Here is a 19,918-nt window from a genome sequence, read left to right as displayed (position 1 = left end):
CACTATTTGAATGTGCTCCTGATAATGTACTAGAAGATAACCCATAATAACTATTTCTAGGGATAAATTGGAAGATAAAGGAAAGAGGCCCAAAACTTCTCTCTCTGCTTACCCATTGCACTGGAGGGCATCTGTCATTTTTTGGCATGCGGAGCACTTATTTTTACATCTTCTGGAAAAACCATTATTTCTCCATTTGTATTCTGTGTGTTTTGAGCGACATTGATTCAAACCCTGTGGCCATGTGACCCAAGCTTGAGCAATCAAAACATGGTATCCTAATGATTAACTCAGGATCGAGAAGGTGATTCAGTCAGAGCCCTGGAAACTATATTCTAGGACTTTTGTTGGAACTACTGGAAAGAAAGCATCCTCCACCTGCCGTGCTGGGGTTGGTGTTAGGATGGTACATAAGTTGAGAAGTGTAAGCAGCCATCTTTCCATTGTGTGGAGGGGAGTTGAGAATTTAACCAGGCACAGCAATACAGAAGAGGTAATGGCAAAAGCGGAGAGTCCTTGCATTATTATTCATTCTCTGTATCCAGACATGCCTTGAAAGTACTCCTAGACTTTCAAGTTACATGAGTGAAGAAATTTATAATTCTGGTCAATTGATTTTGTTATTTTTTTCTGTTATTGCGCTACAAATGACTTCCTGATCAGTTAATATTAGTATCTACATTTTATGTAGTTACTATTAGTGTCTAGTAAAACATTATAAAGCATATGCCTATAATAAAAAAATGAAGGTGTACACAATTAGAAAGGAATTCCTTACAAAGTTGATTTTTTAAAAATACAACTTTATCCTGATTCTAAACGAAAAGGAATGGAAATGACAGTAACAAACAAGATTTCACCAATGGATATTGCGATGTGACTATAGTAGTCTTATATTTGAAATTTAAGAAGGAGACTACTGCATTTCAAAACAGCTAAATATACAGGTCCAAGGAACGGAGGCGCTTTTTAAACTGCCACATTCACTCCAAAGCCCATTCATCTCCTTCAGCATCCCAAAGATTAAGCACGTGTGCTGTTTAGCTATATACTAAAGTGGCCAACATTGTGTACCACTGACCTCACAGGACAGTTGCCTATAAATCTAGACTTCTGATGCTGGGCTCCAGCTGAACTTTCTTATAGGTTGTCATCCTCATCTGGGAGAACATTTGTCTGAGCAACCTCTAGATCGTGCTCATACCGTGTTGCCAAAGCTGGGTCCAGACAACCTCTGGTAGGGCAATAGCTGTTATGGCAACAAACTCCAAGTTAGGGTCTCCAAATGGTTTTCTAGCAAGAGAGAGGAAGGCTTTTCAAAGTTGTAGTTACTTTTGGCGGAAATGTCCTAGTACTGAAGGTTCTTCTTTTGGTGGAAGACAATAGATTTGGCCTTAACTTTCCTGTCCTTACTGTCTACTTTGTTGCCACACAGCACAATGGGAATGTTTTCACATACTTATACCAGATCTCTATGTCAATTATACACATTCTTGGAAGTATCCCTTGTTGTTACATCAAACCTTATAATGGCATGCTGGGCTTGGATGTAGTACCATCTCTCAGCCTACCAAATTTCTCCTGAGCAGCCATATCCCCTACGTTGAACTTAATAGGTCCTCTGTTAGAATGGAACACAAGGGAATGGACCTCAACACCCAAGAGCTACATACTTCTCAAATTCACTGGTCAGATGACGTTTCACAAGTGTAGTTTTTCCAGTACCACTACCATCAGCCAGTGTAAGTTTGAACTGGACGTGGGGTTCTCCTTGGGCAGCCATTATGATGTTGCTTCCAGAAGCATTTCCTGCTCCTCTGAGCCAACATTAATTATTTCTTTGAGTGTTTTTTTTTCCTGTAATTAATTCCCACCTCCTCTTACCCCCCAGTGTAATTTGAGTTTTTGAATTTTCTTATAACAACGGAAAGTTCATGAGGGGCACTAATTAGGTGCAAAAAATGATTCAAATACAAACTGCTGTCCCAAGTTGTAAAATTATTTTATCACCGTAGGATGCTGAATATTTATAATAATTTTTTGAGGAAATATATAAATGTCATTATATAGCAAATACTTTCTGTGATTGAAAGTTATAAAAGCATTTTTGTCAAAGAGGGATTGATGATTTACCTATAGATTTGGGCCATCAGAGGGCCTGAGTTCTAGCCTAATCCTATGCTTTGCCACTTTGGAGAAAATCACCTAGCTTGTTGGCTAACAGCATCAACTACAAAATAAGGGGGCCAAATTAAAGCACTTCTAAAGATGTTTCTATCTTTAAAATGCTATAAGCTCTGCCATACTGCTTATATTAGTTTCACTTTAATTATCCTGCTTTCCTAAGTAAATGGAATATTACCTTTATATTTTTCTGAATGCTTATATATCCATCGAGTAAAATCTGTCCTTGATTTTACTTTTGCAGAAGTAACTACATTCTTAGGCAGATAGAACTGAGTAAGGGAATCAAAACATGACAAAGTGGTTTAATTTATGTAATCTCAACTTTGTCTCCTAAGCAGAACAGAGTGAAGATAATGCTGACCAACTCACTATGCATAATGCATTGTGTAACTCTATGGCTCATGCTGACACAGTTATAATATTTATCTGAGAGAGAAAAAACTTATGCAATGTGTTGATGCCTTGATAAATATATTCTAAAATATTTTAAGTGCTTAATTATAAGTTAAACCCTGAAATCATGGTACAGAGAGGGGACTTACTCTGGAACCAATGCAAACTTGAATTATTATTGAACAAACTGGAGAGGTTTGAAAGTGGTTTACCAAGAGATTTCTTAAGAACTAATTTTTTATACTGGATTAGTGAAAGTTCTTATGGTTTATTAATTTGTATCCCCTTTAGAAATCTTTTTATTTATCTTATTTCTTACATTTGCTTGAAAAAATCCTTATGAGTATTTGAGTTAAAAGAAAAATAGAAGGACTTTTAACATTTTTCTTGCCTAATTCAATAGAAATTGCAGATAAGGAAAATGCTATAAAAATAGTTTTAAGTGTGTCTTTACTCCTGTACAGACTGAATGAGTATTAAAATTCACACATGCAAATAAATACACATATATTATTAAAGGATTTAGATAAAAATAGATAAAATAGGAACAAAGTTTCCTTTAAAAACATTGAGTCTGATAACATAAACATTACTAATTTATACTTATTTGTTTAACAAAGGAGTTGAAGCTGCTTAAAATATGGGTACCATGAAAATGGTTAAACAGTTGAGAAATTAGGTAAACGAAAAATAAGGTTAGAAAGACAACAAAAGCAGGGACTCAAATAACATAGGTAGAAATGCATATCGTAGCTCTTATGTAGTTATCAGAGGTGGGCCACATATTTAGCCCTATTTTACTTAAGGCAAGATAAAAGTACCAATTATGTTGTTAGCAAGACAAATTTAAACCTACTGTTAATGAGAAGACAGGTGTTTCTGCAACTGAAACTTGAAATCCATTTCTTTTATGAAATCTTCTGGACACTGCATAAATTAAAAAGATGTTTTGTGATATAATGGACAATATACTCAATGGAAGCCTTATAATAAATACAATAATGCATTTCGTTTTTTGTTTTTGCTTTTTCTGAGGGAGAGAGTGAGTGTGAATGGAGGGAGGAGAGGCAGAGGGAGAGGGAGAGAGAGAGAATCTTAAGATTAATCTTAAGAATCACTGAGCATGGAGCCCAACATGGGGCTTGATCCCATGACTCTGAGATTGTGACCTGAGCTAAAATCAAGAGTCAGATGCTAACTGACTGAGCCACTCAGGCACCCCAATACAATAATGCATTTAATACAACTTTTTAAGATAGTGTTCTTTTGGTTTTATTGATGACAAGACACTGTGGTGAAGTTCAGTAAGAGTGATTTTATATTAAACTTAAATAGGACAGCCTGTTTGTGTTGATATCAAGCTATTAAACACTACATATTAACCTATTATGACTCTTTCTGGACAAGGAATTGTGTTTTTATAGATAATAAGTCAAACAGCATTCTGCTTCCTTAGTGGTAGTGCGTGCAGTTTGATTTGTACCACTGAGTAAGCTGGATGCTATCTTGTATACAATTAATACAAAACTTGCTAAACTTCTGTTTTGTAGTTGGTTATAAAGAAGGAAACTCCTAGCTTTCCTCAGGAGCTTTAAGCTCTAGTATTGTACAGAAAGTTCTCCGAAGTAGAAGGACTTGAGTGCTGGTATGGGCTCATTGGCCATTTTGTGTCCCTTATCCATCACTAACCCTTTTTCGGAAGCAGATAAATGAAGTGGTGCATCAAACAATCCAGAGGAAACTTCATTCTTTTTTTAAAATTTTTTATTAACATATAATGTATTATTTGTTTCAGGGGTACAGGTCTGTGATTCATCAGTCTTACACAGTTCACAGCGCTACCATAGTACATACCCTCCCCAATGTCCATCACCCAGCCACGACATCCCTCCCACCCCCCTCCATTCCAGCAACCCTCAGTTTGTTTCCTGAGATTAAGAGTCTCTTATGGTTTGTCTCCCTCTCTGGTTTGATCTTGTTTCATTTTTCCCTCCTTTCCCCTATGATCCTCTGTCTTGTTTCTCAAATCCCTCATATCAGTGAGATCATATGATGCTTGTCTTTCTCTGATTGACTTCTTTTGCTTAGCATAATACCCTCTAATTCCATCCAGGTTGTTGAAAATGGCAAGATTTCTTTTTTGATGGCTGCATAATATACCATTGTATGTGTATGTGTGTGTATATATATATATATATATATACACAAACCACATCTTCTTTATCCATTCATCTGTTGATGGACATCTAGGCTCTTTCCATAGTTTGCTATTGTGGACATTGCTGCTATAAACATTGGGGTGCACGTGCTCCTTTGTATCACTGCATTTGTATCGTTGGGTAAATACCCAGTAGTGCAATTGCTGGGTCATAGGGTAGCTCTATTTTCAACTTTTTGAGGAACCTCCATACTGTTTTCCAGAGTGGCTGCACCAGCTTGCATTCCCACCAACAGTGTAGGAGGGTTCCCCTTTCTCCGCATCCTTGCCAACATCTGTCGTTTCCTGACTTGTTAATTTTAGCCATTCTGACTGGTGTGAGGTGGTATCTCATTGAGGTTTTGATTTGGATTTCCCTGATGCGGAGTGATGTTGAGCACCTTTTCATGTGTCTGTTGGCCATTTAGATGTCTTCTTTGCAGAAATGTCTGTTCATGTCTTCTGCCCATTTCTTGATTGGATTAGTTGTTCTTTGCGCGTTGAGTTGGATAAGTTCTTTATAGATTTTGGATACTAGCCCTTTATCTGTAATGTCATTTGCAAATATCTTCTCCCATTCTGTCGGTTGTCTTTTGGTTTTGTTGACTGTTTCCTTTGCTGTGCAAAAGCTTTTTATCTTGATGAAGTCCCAATAGTTCATTTTTGCCCTTGCTTCCCTTACCTTTGGTGATGTTTCTAGGAAGAAGCTGCTGTGGCTGAGTCGAAGAGGTTGCTGCCTGTGTTCTCCTTTAGGATTTTGAAGGATTCCTGTCTCACATTTAGGTCTTTCAACCATTTGGAGTCTATTTTTGTGTGTGGTGTAAGGAAATGGTCCAGTTTCATTCTTCTGCACGTGGCTGTCCGATTTTCCCAACACCATTTGTTGAGGAGACTGTCTTTTTTCCATTGGACATTCGAGGAAACTTCATTCTTTAGGGCTGTCTTCCTAAGAGATGCATTGGAAGCTTTAGTAACTGTTTACTAAATTATACACACATACAATCTAATAATAGTCTCTTTGAAAGATTTAAATAAAAATGGAGACATGAAGTTTCTCCTGCAGTATAAATTAATCCAAGTATACCATGAAAGAAATAGAGTGTTCCTTATAAACTTCACAGAGGTAAAAAGCTGAAATGTCAGCAGAAGTTATGACATATGATAACTGGTCTATGAGTTTATCTCATTGAAAATGTAAGTGCTTAGCAAGAGTTGAAAAGAAGTGGGCTGACAATGTTTGCAGTCATTGTCATTTGCAGGATTTTGGGATTTGGACCATTTTTGTTATTGTTTATATACATTTTTGGGTTTTTTTCCTATTCTATACATTTTTGAGTTTTCTATAATGAATACGTATTAATTCTGCAATCGGGAAAATTAATTATGCCTGTTACTTCAAATTGATCATCCTGAAAAATATTCACAACAACCAGATTTAGTGAGGTCACTATTAAATTTATGATTGTCTTTGGATCTTTTGTTAGAATGATATAGAACTAGAATATATGCCTTTTTACCTCAAATCAAACCTATGATTTTCTAAGTTGAAAGTAATGAAGTAAAAGAAATATTTCCTTTACTTGTTTAAGGAGAGATAAATGCAGTCCAAGCCATAATATTTGTTAATGAATCTATTTCTGATTATCTTACACTGATCAGGGAGGAAGAATCCATAATGTTTGGTGAGGAATGTTAAATTCATGAGAAGTAGAACTTTTATTAGGCCCAGGAAAATGGGTTAGAATTGAAAATCATTCCCAAGATCTGCCTTACCTTTGGGAGCAGAAGCCCTTTTGTGATCTGTGTGTCAAGTCCCTATTTCTATTTTGGCACAGGCTAGATTTCACCTGAAATAATTAGGGACAATATTTAGTGACTTCATTAGTTCTGATGGTGGTGTTTCAAGATGGCACTCAAACTCTCTTTCTATTATATCATCATAAGAAGGATGAGACATGATAAATAAGTATCATTAACTAAATATGGTGCTTCCATATAATTATTTAATATGATCACATTGATCATTAAATATGAAATTTCATTTTAATTTTGTGTGATTAAAACCTAGTTAAATTAAACAGTCCATGTGAAGGTAATATTTTGTTTGTTTTTAAATATTTGTTTATTTTTCTGAGTCTACCTAATTATCATCTCTGAAATTTATTTTTTTTAGATTTTATTTATTTATTAGAGAGAGAGAGAAAGTACAAGCAGGGGGAGTGGCAGACAGAGAGAGAGGGAGAAACAGGTTTGAGGGGCTCAATTCTGGGATCATGACCTGAGCTGAACACAGATGCTTTAACCAACTGAGTCACTCAGGTACCCCTATTATTTTTTAAAGATTTATTTATTTTGGGAGAGAGAGGGAGAGAGAGCAGGGAGAGGGGCAGAGGAAGAGAATCGCAAGCAGACTCCCTGCTGAGTGCAGAGTCCAATGCAGGTCTCAATCCAGTGACTCTGAGATCATGACCTGAGCTGAAATCAAGAGCCAACCACTTAACCAACTGAACCACCCAGGCACCCACCCCCCCTGAAATCTATCATTTTTAAGGCATGAAGCAGCCAGGTGTGTTTTCTTCAGAAAGCTCATGATCTAATTATCCAATCTGTTTGTTTATAATTGGTAACTGTTTTGCAGGGGAGAAGTCATGGTGCCAAAAATGCAACATAAAACCCTTCAGTGATTTTAATTAGAAATATAGATTGTCCAGGGTTAGGTGTCCAACTCTTGATTTTGGCTCAGGTCATGATCTCAGGGTCCTGAAACTGGACCCTGCATCTGACTCCGTGCTCAGTGGGGAGTCTGCATGAGAATTTTGTCTCTCTCTCTGTCCCTCACTCCCCCCTAAAATAAATAAATAAACCTTAAAGACAAAACAAAACAAAAAACAAAGAAATGTAGATTTTTCAGAAGTCATTAGGAAGAGAACTTTGGGGTTTACTTGAAGTGCTCTCTTTGAATAGGCAGTGAGAATCAGGAGGCCTTTTACCATACTAGGTTTCTCTTGGCCAAAGATTCTGTTTAGACCTTTAGCGAAGTTTATTAGAAACCTGGTGCCTCTAACTTGCAAGGAATATGAGAATTTTTTTTTTTTTGTAAAATAATGTGAGCCAAAAGAAGAGTAGAAATATTCTCCATATTTGTAATCAAGATTTCCATGCTATAGATAAGGCATATTTCACAATTATATAGCTGCAAGTCATTACCTCCTACTGGCCAATTAGATAGAGTTTATTAATTCCCAGATCTTAGACTTGATGTTTGAGATTTGATGCGGAATTGATACCAAAAAAATGGTTTGGCAAATCTCTATTCTATGTAGTGTGATATAGCTAAGGGAAAGATCTTCATACTGTCAAGTATGTTTTTCAAAGCCTTCCTTCAATACAAATGCTACCAGATGGAACTTACTTCTGCCTTTGCTTAATTCACTGATAATGTAAGCTTGGGAGATTTACATATACCTTAGACAGGGTATTTAATATAAACAAGTATGAGATGGGGATGCAAATGAATGCTATCTGGAAATTATGGGGCAAACTAACCTCTCTGGACATCTTTTTTATATAAAAGCAATGGATTTAGAAAACAAGAAATCCCTAATGCTCATCAGGATTCACATTATGGAGACCATTTTTGGCTTATGTTAAGTGCCCTATCTTTTCCTATTTCCATGCTTAATGATTTATGGAAAAGTTTTATTTTTAAGTGATTATTTTTAATATCTAAGAAATATTCTGTAAAATTTTTTTATATTGAATTGATTGCAGTCAACTCTGAACTATACTACTACCACTTCTCTTGTCTTTATGCACTCTATCTCTTTAAAAAACATTTGTTTTCTTCAGGATCACAGATATTTAGTAAATTGACATGCATTGAATTTTTAGTGTTCAGTGTGCTGCTGTATAGGGAATTATAATAAAACTGAGAAGAAACTGTTCTATCTTTAAAAACTCATTATCTGATGGGAGTGATGGGGCAAAAACAATTAGGAAACATAAACCATTCATGAAGATAATGGTCAGAACCTTATATGAGACTCAGGAGGCTAGATTCACAAATTTCCCACTAATTAGAGATGTATGATGAAACAAGTCAATAAACTTTCTGATTCTCAGTTTCCTCCTCTGAAAGATAAAAGAAAAAAAATATTTCAGTGGTTCCTTTCATCTCTACAAATTTTATGATTTTATTGTAATTATTATCTGTTCATGTTTTCTGATTTGAACTATACTTGTGAATACCTATAGTTTCAGAATAAGGTTCTTAAAATTATAGAAAGAAGAAACACTTAAAATGTTAAATATTTTAAATCATTTGTCTCAATAATATTCTAAAAACACAATACATGTTCATTTAGAAAAGTTAGATTCATTCAAAGGGCAGCAAAACCCAGAGAAGCATTGCTAGACTATGGGCGTAACTATGTGATAAATAAATATTGCTTTTAGACTTTGGTATTTTGCTTTTTTAGTTCATCTAAAATATTTTAGTCAAAAATTTATCCTGATGTTTGACTTGACACTTTGAGAAAATTCTGTGAATTTTAAAATTCAATGACTACATTCTAGGGTGCAATACCAAAGATGATGTAAAAATAAACCACTATGAGCAGACACTTTAAATAAACACAAGAATTCCATCAGGGAAAAGCAATATAGGGCATTACTAAATCCATTTACATGTACTTATAAACAAGACAGAAATAAAATACTAGAGAACAGAGGTAAGGTAATATTCTTAGAATTAGCAATACTGTTCTTAGAAAAAAGTGAACTTCTTTACCCTGGGCCAGGGACTATTTTCCTGCATACTTTTAAAGAAAGTATATAGTTATAACCTGGATTATGCTATATATTCACCAAAAGAAGTCCTTGAAGAAACTCCAACTGAAAGAATAGTAGACTCTAGGAGAATTTCAAAGTTGTTAATAAACCAAGCTAGCAGAATTTCTTGATCAATTTCCAATATGTTAGTTTCAGACAATATTTACCAAAAACATTTATCTTGCTGAGACCAAAGAATACTTCTAAGTAGCTATTATTATTAATCATGAGCAAACTGTGGAATAAGAAAATGTGAGTGACAACATAACCTTTGCTCATATGCCACTGGTTTCAGACTGAGTTGTCATGAGAACTATGTTAAGGGGTAATGTTGGTTTTATTGCATTATGGAGAAATTTTTCAAAGGAAACCATTGCCTTCCCATGTAGGACAAGGACAAGTTTCCACGGAGATGGTTGTCAATAAATCTGAATGTTCTCAGAGTTGTGTATTACCTCCTGGGTGTGGGAAGTCAATGGAGGAGCATCTGTTTTCCTCTCCTTTACCCAATAGTTGTTAATACTTGAAAAAGAAGCCTACATGGAGTAAGGGAACTAAATATTCTTTACCCCAAGTGAGTGAGGGCACCTATGGGAAGGAAAAGGGAATTTGAGAAAAACCTTATTAGGAATCATATTAGTGATTTCTAGAGTTAAAAACAGGATTCTTGATGTCCCCATATATTATTTTAACCCTATCTAATTTCACATGCCTTTACTAATATTTATAATTGTGTATTCTCTCATGTTTTCCTTCTTGATAGTACCTGCTGAAGTTTTAGCTCTTATATAGGTTTTCTACCTCCCCTCCAAAAAAGAGGGCTATTTGATTTTTAAATTTATGTTTCTTCTTCCATTCTACTAACTTATGTTATTTCTTTTTCTCCTATTTCCTTTTCAGTTGTATTTCTAACTTTTTTCTTTAATTTTAGTTAAAAACATAATTCCACTAATTTCTTCTTTAATAAATATATTCAATACCACTAGATTATATTCTGAAACTTTAGGTAGTTTTTCATACATAGTTTTTTTTTAGTTCTACATTCTTTGTCATTTCATTTTATTTTTGATATTTCCAATTCAAATTTTATTTTTTTAATAAAAGATACTTTTTTTGTGGCAAAAAGACAAAATTTAGCTTTTTAACCATTTTTAAGTGTACAGTTCAATAGCACTAAGTGTATTCACATTGTTTTTTTAATTATTCAATTAGTCAGCATATCATTAGTTTTTGATGTAGTCTTCAACGATTCATTAGTTGTGTATAACACCCAGTGCTCATCAACACACATGCCCCCCTTAATACCCATCACCCGGTTACCCCATCCCCTCACCCCCCTCCCTTCTGTAACCCTCAGGTTGGTTCCCGGAGTCCAGAGTCTCTCATGGTTTGTCTCCCTCTCTTATTTCTTCCCATTCAGTTTTCTCTCCCTTCCCCTGTGGTCCTCTGCGCTATTTGTTATGTTCCACATATGAGTGAAATCATATGATATCTGTCTTTCTCTACTTGACTTATTTCACTTAGCATAACCTCCTCCAGTCCCATCCATGTTGACGTAAAAGTTGGGTTCTCATCCTTTCTGATGGCTGAGTAATATTCCATTGTATATATGGACCATATCTTCCTTATCCATTCATCTGTTGAAGGGCATCTCGGCTCCTTCCACAGTTTGGCTATTGTGGACGTTGGTGCTATGAACATTGGGGTGCAGGTGCCCCTTCGAATCACTACATCTGTACCTTTGTGGTAAATACCCAATAGTGCAATTGCTGGATCAGAGGATAGCTCTATTTTTAACTTTTTGAGGAAGCTCCATACTGTTTTCCAGAGTGGCTGCACCAGCTTGCATTCCCACCAACAGTGTAAGAGGGTTCCCCTTTCTCCACATTTTCACCAACACTTGTTGTTTCCTGTCTTGATAATTTTTCCCATTTTAACCGGTGTAAGGTGGTATTTCATTGTTTTGATTTGTATTTCCCTGATGGCTTGTAATTTTATTTTGATGTCCTCATTATCGCCAGTGTGATTTAGTAATATGCAGTTGATTTCTAGACACAAGATTCAGGCATCAATGGAGCTTTCTTTTATTCTTCATTTTCTAAATGTATTGTATTGTAGTCGGTGAGGCCAGTATAATTTAGCAACTTTGGATTTGTGGAGATTTCTTCTGTAGTCTAATAAATGACCAATATTGTTAGTATGTTACACATTTTAAGAGAAAACATTAGAAAAAAACAAGCACATGATTTCATATAAAAATCAAGCTTGTTAATTATGCTATTCAAAACATATAATATTTTTTTCTACTGATATTTTCAAAATGTATAATGTTATTTTTTCTACTGATATTTTGGGTTTTAAGTTATTCATATAATCAGTTTGTTACCAAATGTTTATTGAGCATCTATGATGTTCTGGGCACTGTTCTGCGTTGCTTTCCTCCTTCCTTAATAACATTTGCTTGTTCCCTTTCTTCCTTCTTGCCCCCCTGCTTGCTTTCTTCACAGTGGATTCTTTGGTCTCACATAGTACATTTGTTTTCACATGCCCACCTTCTTGGGCCTTCTGACCCCTGTAGCAATCCTCTATCAAAGCATTTGAGACATTCGCCACCTAATCTTCTGGGGAGTATCTTTGTGTCTGAGATTGAAAGAGCCATCCTGAAAGCACACTAAGATTGATTTCATGTGACCTTATTAGGATGTGACTTTCTGGGTCATGGGAGAGAGCTCATATATCAACGAACTCCTGTTGAGTATTTATTCATTCCCTCTGTTCTAACCTTCAAGATACACTCCCATAGGTGCTTCCGCAGGCCCTGCTGATTTATGAGTCAGTTCCTATACCTCTTTTTTTGGCTAATCTTTTTTTTTTTTTTTTTTTTAATATCAGGACTCCATTCTGTTCAGCTATGCTAACTAATGGAGCTATGCCGAGCCTTGTCTCTAACTCTTGATCTAGACCAAGTAATGTATTAAGGAGGATGAGAAAAATGAAGGGGGGAGATCGGAGAGGGAGACGAACCATGAGAGACGATGGACTCTGAGAAACAAACTGAGGGTTCTAGAGGGGAGGGGGGTGGGGGATGGGTTAGGCTGGTGATGGGTATTAAAGAGAGCACATACTGAGTGGCACACTGAGTGTTATATGCAAACAATGAGTCATGGAACACTACATCAAAAACTAATCATGTAATGTATGGTGATTAACATAATAAAAAATAAATGCTTAAAAAAATAAGGAGGATGAGTATCATTTCATGATAGATTTGCCCAAGGTGTGTCATTTTGTCATTTCTTTGCAACAGCAGAAACAGTATTATAGAACAGGGTGTAGGTTGCTTCTGCTAGCCTGGAGTTTTCAGAGGAATCTGACGATTTCATTGTCTTAGGTACATGCACCCAAATATTACCAGATCTGATTCTCCTGTCATCCCTATCAGGGCCCTGGATTTTAGCATAGGAGAGCTGCTGGGCTGTGTATTCATAGCCTCTTCAGTCTGTCTCTTTTGTAGCACTACTACCTTGAAGTAAAATTCTGTGTCTGTTTTCAGCAAAGTTGTCCTGTTATTGCAGAAGGCAAGAGTTCTTTAGATATTACCATTAGGGTTTTCTGGCTTTCAACACTGTAACCTGAATTTGTAATTGGCTCACTTGAGTCTGTTATTCTCTTCTACAAGGCTTCTGAAGCCACTCCCCCAACTCTGCAATCTTTGTAATTAGTTCTCCTCCCATATATTTTAAGTCAGTGCATCTCCATCTCCTCCATACCTCATCCCAACCCACTACCAGCGAAAGTTTTGGTAATTGGGATGTTAGGTTGCATGAGAGGTTATCATCACCCCAGTTCTGTTAACAACTGTCTCATTTTGGGTTCCCCTAAAAGCAGGCCCCAAGACAAGGAATTAGTGTTGAGATATTCATGGGGGAAGTCATCCCAAGGAGTCTAAACAGTGTATGAGCTAACTCACACAGGGAAATAGAAAAATTCAATAAAGGATGTATTAAGGAGTAGTTTACCATTGTGAGCAACAGGAACTCAGTCCTACTGGTAATCCTGTGAGGAACCTCAGAATCATCCCACAGAGTAATGAAAAGTTAGGCTTATTTATCCACAAAATCCAGTTCCACATTTTTGAAGGTCATCCCTGGAAACATGAAATCCTCTGCTCTTTGGGGCTTCCCTGGATGTAGTCTAAACAAGCTCTGGTGGTGCTGGAGAAAAACTTTGGGGACAGAGGAGAAAGATCCAGGCACTTGATAAGGGAAAGAGTCTGTCAGGTGTGAGAACTGTCCACCTCAGCTTCAGGAAAACTTAAAGGTGGTCCAAAATTAGAGGAAGTGGGAACATCAACAGCATCTGCCATAATGTGTCATTTATTTTTTCATATATTCTAATATATAGTACATAGCTGGGTTTTTATTTATACTTTTAAAATAAGTGAATTATGTCCATACATATCTACTGTTTTCCTTTCTTGCCCTTTATTGGATTTACTTTTCGTTTTCCCCATGAGTTGGAAGTTATGCATTCTTTCTCTCTAGGTGTCCTGAAATTACATATTTTGCATCTAGCTTTTGTTGCTTGTACTTAAATAGTTAACATACTTAATTAACATTTTTCCTCAACAACTTAGAATTAACCAATTTTTATATTCATCTACTTCTGCAAATATGAGAAAATAGCTTTTTATGTTTTGATCCCATATTTGTTGTCACCTGAAATTTTATTTATAGACTGATATTAAAAATTGACAAATCAAAACTTGTTCTTATATTTTACTAATGTATTTGATTACATGTGCACTTTACAATGTCTCTTGAATTCATTTTTTCACTTGATAGGTTATGTCCAATAGTGGTTTTTCAGAAGAGATCTGTGAATAATAAATGTTGAATAACTAAATGTTTTAATTTGCTCTATCCCTTGAATGCCATTTTGGCTAAATATAAAATTCTGGGCTGGAACATATTTTCTTCATGCATGTGCATATGTGTGCATATATTTGTATGTATTTTTGTGTTAGCTCTTGGAATGAACTGTCGGTCTGAGCACTTTTGTCTGTCTTTAGTTGTAGGAAATTTTTTTAATGATTATTTTTTTATTATTGACTTTCATTCATTCTCCCTATTTTCTCCTTTGGACTTTGTCTTGGATATATTTAGGAATTTTCGTGTATGTTCTTCATAATTCTTAACTCTCCTTTGTACCTTTCATCTCTTCTGTTGTTTTTCATTCTCAGAGAATTCTTTGGCTTAGTTCCTCTCTTTGGCTTTGGTCCTGCTGCTGTTTATTCTATCAGTAGAGGGTTATCTTTTCTTTTTTAATTTCAGGTATTATTTTCTTAATATTATGATTTCTAGTTGATTCACATTTTTAAATTCCTTTTTTTCACATCTTTCTCAGAAAAAATAATTATTCTAATCTAGCTTTTTGTTTCTATCTTCTATGTTAAATCTTTGCCCCACAGGTACCATTCTGCTTCTTGAATTGTTTTCCCCCAATTGTCCTGAATTTCTGTAAATATTTTCTGATTTTTTATTTGGGGCTCTATTTGTCTTTAAGATCTCTTATTAGATTTTTCACCCTGTATCTTTGTCACTGTTGTTTGTGGAAATAAATGAGGTGGGCCTTTAGTGGCATATAGTACTCGATTTCTTTTTTTTAAGGTTTTATTTATTTATTAGAGAGAGAGAGAACACATGCATGAACAGGGGGAGGTTCAGAGGGAGAGGGACAGGCAGACTCCCTGCTGAACTGGGAGCCTGATGATGTGGGGCTCAATCCCAGGACACTGACATCATGACCTGAGCCGAAGGCAGTCGCTTAACCAACTGAGCCACCCAGGCGCCCCCGTTCGCCCTTCCTTAAATCAGAATGAAAGGTATACAACAGTTTTGTGTAACCTTGCCTGTGTTACCCACCTCCTACCTCCCCAACTGTTGTCTTAGGGCATACAATCAACTTATTTGACAAAGCCTGAGAAGAGAGGGGTGAGATAAAAGACAACCGTCTGTATACTCTTGTTGTTGTACCTCGATGGTCCCCTGGAAGTTACTTCTGGGTTACTCTCCTGTCCCTGGCATGTACCATCTCTTGAGAATGCAACATGGTGGTATAGATAAGACCTTTTTTATGAGTCCCCCCACATTGGGTCCCCTAGGAAGTTTTATCCATCTTACTTTCTTTTTTCTTTAATCCTTCTTTTTGATTGGCAGATTTAGCAAATATACTATAAAGATTAAATTGTTAAATACACTAAATCTTAAATGCTAAAAGCAATTCTTTTGTGTAGGTATGTCCTAAATATTCCAGGGAACTTGCTTATACTAAAGAGACATTTGTTGTTTATCTGCCTGGGCATCCTGTCTCTTATTTAGCAACTGTGTACATGTTTTTCGTTTAACTGAACATAGTTTTTCTCACTTTCAGCATATTTATTCATCTATTTAGCTTTATTTTTTTTCCTGTCATTCCTAGGCATTTGGAGTATGTTTGTGGCAGAGCGTGTGTGTGCATGTGTGTATGTGTGTTGTGTGAGAGAGAGAGAGAGAGAGCGATCACTCAAAATTTTTAAATTGTATCTTCATTTTTAATGTTTAGGTATTTAACTTTACATGAAATTAATTTGTATGATATGAGACAGGGATTTACTTTAATTTTGTTTCCAAAGGGATAGCTAATTATTCTTTTCTAAATCTTTTTTTTAAATTAAGCTTTTTATTTTACTTCCAGTGTAGTTAATATACATTGTTATCTTAGTTTCAAGTGTAAAATGAAGTGATTCAATTCTATACTCAGTGCTCATCATGGTAAGTGTATTCTTAATCCTCTTCAACCATTTCACCCATTCCCCCAGCTACCTCCCTATGCTAATCATCAATTTCTTCTCTACAGTTAGGAGTCTTTTATTTGGTTTATTTCCTTTTTCCTTTGTTTTGTTTTTAAATTCCATGTATGAGTGAAATCATATGGTATTTATCTTTCTCTGACGAACTTCACTTAGCATTATACTCTCCATATCCATCCATGTTGTTGCAAATGGCAAGATTTCATTCTTTTTATGGCTGAATAATATTCCATTGTGTGTATGTATGTGTGTGTGTGTATATCTTTCATATATATTTACATACACACACACACACACACACACCACTTCTTTATACTTCTTTATCTATTTATCTATCAATGGACACTTAGGCTGCTTCCTTAATTTGGCTATTATAAATAATGCTGCAATAAAAATAGGGGTATATATATATCTTTTTGAATTTGTGTTTTTATTTTCTTTGGGTAAGTACCCAGTAGTGGAAATACTGGATCAAATTGTAATTCAATTTTTAATTTTTTGAGAAACCTCCATATTATTTTCCACAGTGGCTGCACCAGTTTGCATTCCCATCAATGGTGCATGAGGGTTCCTTTTTCTCCACATTCTCGCTCACACTTGCTTTTTGTGTTTTTGATTTTAGCTATTCTGACAGGTATGAGGTGATACCTCATTGTGGCTTTGATTTGCATTTCTCTGATGATGAATGATGTTGAGCATTTTTTCTTTTATCTGTTGGTCATCTGCATATCTGCTTTGGATAAATGTTTGTTCATATCTTCTGCCCATTTTTAATTGGATTATTATTATTTTTTTTTTTTTTTGCTGTTGAGTTGTATACATTCTTGATATACTGTGGATACTAACCCCTTATCTGATATGTCATTTGCAAATATCTTCTCCTTTTTGGTAATTTGTTCTATAGTTTTGTTGATTGCTTTTCTGTGCAGAAGCTTTTTATTTTGGTGTAGTCCCAATAGTTTATTTTTGCTTTTGTTTCCCTTGCCTCAGGAGACACATCTAGAAAAATGTTGCTAAGGCCAATGTCAGAGAAATTACTACCTGTCCTCTCTTCTAGGATTTTCAAGGTTTCAGGTCTTACATTTAGGTCTTTAATCCATTTTAAGTTTATTTTTGTGTGTGGTATAAGAAAATGGTCCAGTTTCATTCTTTTGCACATTGCTGTCCAATTCTCTCAACACCATTTGTTGAAGAGACTTTTTCCCATTGGATATTCTTTCCGGCTTCATTGAAGATTAATTGGCCATATACTTGTGGGTTCATTTCTGTGTTTTATATTCTGTTCTATTAATCTATGTGTCTATTTTTGTGCCAGTGCCATACTGTTTTGATGAATACAGCTTTGCAGTATAACTTGAAGGTCAGAACTGTGATGCTTCCCGTTTTGCTTTTCTTTTTCAAGATTGCTTTTGCTATTTGGAGTCTTTTGTGGTTCCATACAGATTTTAGGATTATTTGTTCCAGTTCTGTGAGAAATGCTTTTGGCATTTTGGTAGAGATTGCATTAAATCTATAGATTGCTTTGGGTAGTATGGACATTTTAACAATATTAGGCCTTCCAATCCATGAGCATGGAATATGTTTCCATTTGTTTGTATTCTCAATTTCTTTCATCAGTATTTTATAATTTTCAGAGTACAGGTCTTTCACATATCTCCCTGGTTAAGTTTATTCCTAGGTATTTTATTATTTTTTGTGTGATATTGTGTGTCATTATTAGTGCATAGAAATGCAATGGATTTCTATATATTGATTTTTGTATCTTGTAACCTTACAGAATTCATTTATCAGTTCTGGAGTTTTTTGGTGGAGTCTTTAGGGGTTTCTATGTATAGTATCATATCATCTGCAAATAGTGAAAGTTTTACTTCTTCCTTACAATTTGGATGCCTTTTATTTCTTTTTGTTTTCTGATACCTGTGGCTAGGACTTCTAGGACTATGTGGAATAAAAGAGTGGACATACTTGTCTTATTCCTGATATTAGAGGAAAAGCTCTTAGTTTTTCACCCTTGAGTATAATGTTATCTGTGGGTTTGTCATATATGGCCTTTATTATGTTGAGGTATGTTTCCTCTAACCCAAATGTTTTTGAGGGTTTTTATCATGAATGGATGTTGTACTTCGCAAATGCTTTTTCTCCATTTATTGAAATAATTGTATGATTTTTGTCCTTTCTTTTGTTGATAGTCTGTATCACGTTGACTGATTTGCAAATATCGAAACAGCCTTGCATCCCAGGAATAAATCCCACTTGTTTATGTTGAATGATTTTTTTTTTTTTTTAATGTATAGTTGGATTTGGTTTGCTAATGTTATGTTGAGGATTTTTGCATCAATGTTCCTCAGGGGTATTGGCTTGTGGTTCTCTTTTTTTGGGTAGTGTCTTTATCTGGTTTTGATATCAGTGTAATCCTGGCTTCACAGAAGGAATTTGGAAGTGTTCCTTTTTCTTCTATTTTTTTAGAATAATTTGAGAAGAATAGGTATTAACTCCTCTTTAAATGTTTGGTAGATTTCACCTGTGAAGCTCTCTGTTCCTGGACTTTTGTTTGTTGGGAGCTTTTTGATAACCGATTCAGTTTCTTTGGTGATAATCAGTCAATTCAAATTTTCTATTTCTTGCTGATTCAGTTTTGGGAGGTTATATGTTTCTAGGGAATTTATCCATTTCTTCTCAGTTATCCAGTCTGTTGGCATATAATTATCATAATATTTTCTTATAATCTTTTATGTTTCTGTGGTGTCATTCACTGTTTCTTCTCTTCCTTTCCTGGGTTTGTTCATTTGAGTCCTTTTTTTTTTCTTCTTTTGATCAATCTGACTAAAGGTTTACCAATTTTGTTGATCTTTTCAAAGAACCATCTGCTGGTTTCATTGATCTGTTCTATTGTAGTTTTAGTTTCTATTTCATTTATTTCTGCTCTTTTTGTTTCCTTCTGTCTACTGTTTTGCATTTTGTCTGTTTTTTATCTAGCTTTTTTAGGTGTAAGGCTTAATTGTTTATTTGAGATTTTTCCTGCTTCTTGAAGTAGGCCTTTATTGCTATTACCTTCCCTTTTAGAACAGCTTTTGCTGCCTCCCAGAGATTTTAGACCATAGTTTTTTTCATTATCATTTATCTCCATGTATTTTTTTTTTAAATTTCCTCTTTGATTTCTTGGTTGACCCATTCATTGTTTAGTAGCATGTTATTTTTTTATTTTATTTTTTTAAAGATTTTATTTATTTGAGAGAGAGAATGAGATAGAGCACGAGATGGGGGGAGGGTCAGAGGGAGAAGCCGACTCCCCGCTGAGCAGGGAGCCCGATGCGGGACTCGATCCCAGGACTCCAGGATCATGATCTGAGCCAAAGGCAGTCGCTTAACCAGCTGAGCCACCCAGGTGCCCAGTAGCATGTTATTTAACCTCCATGTATTTGTGTTCTTTCCAGACTTTTTCTTGAGGTTGGTTTCTAGTT

The 19,918-nt window shown here is 35.4% G+C and overlaps 1 pseudogene; it reads right to left on the bottom strand.

Moving 5' to 3' along the window:
* Positions 1 to 1,140: 1,140 nt before the first annotated feature.
* LOC114225991 (GTP-binding nuclear protein Ran-like) lies at positions 1,141 to 1,816 on the bottom strand (annotated as a pseudogene).
* Positions 1,817 to 19,918: the final 18,102 nt, after the last annotated feature.

The sequence above is a fragment of the Eumetopias jubatus genome, unplaced genomic scaffold (assembly GCF_037043125.1).
Source record: "Eumetopias jubatus isolate StellerSeaLion01/CBP00866 unplaced genomic scaffold, mEumJub1_p1.0 scaffold_3, whole genome shotgun sequence".
Taxonomy (NCBI): domain Eukaryota; kingdom Metazoa; phylum Chordata; class Mammalia; order Carnivora; family Otariidae; genus Eumetopias; species Eumetopias jubatus.
The sequence above is the reverse complement of the archived record's forward strand: the minus strand, read 5'-3'. Positions and strand labels throughout refer to the sequence as shown.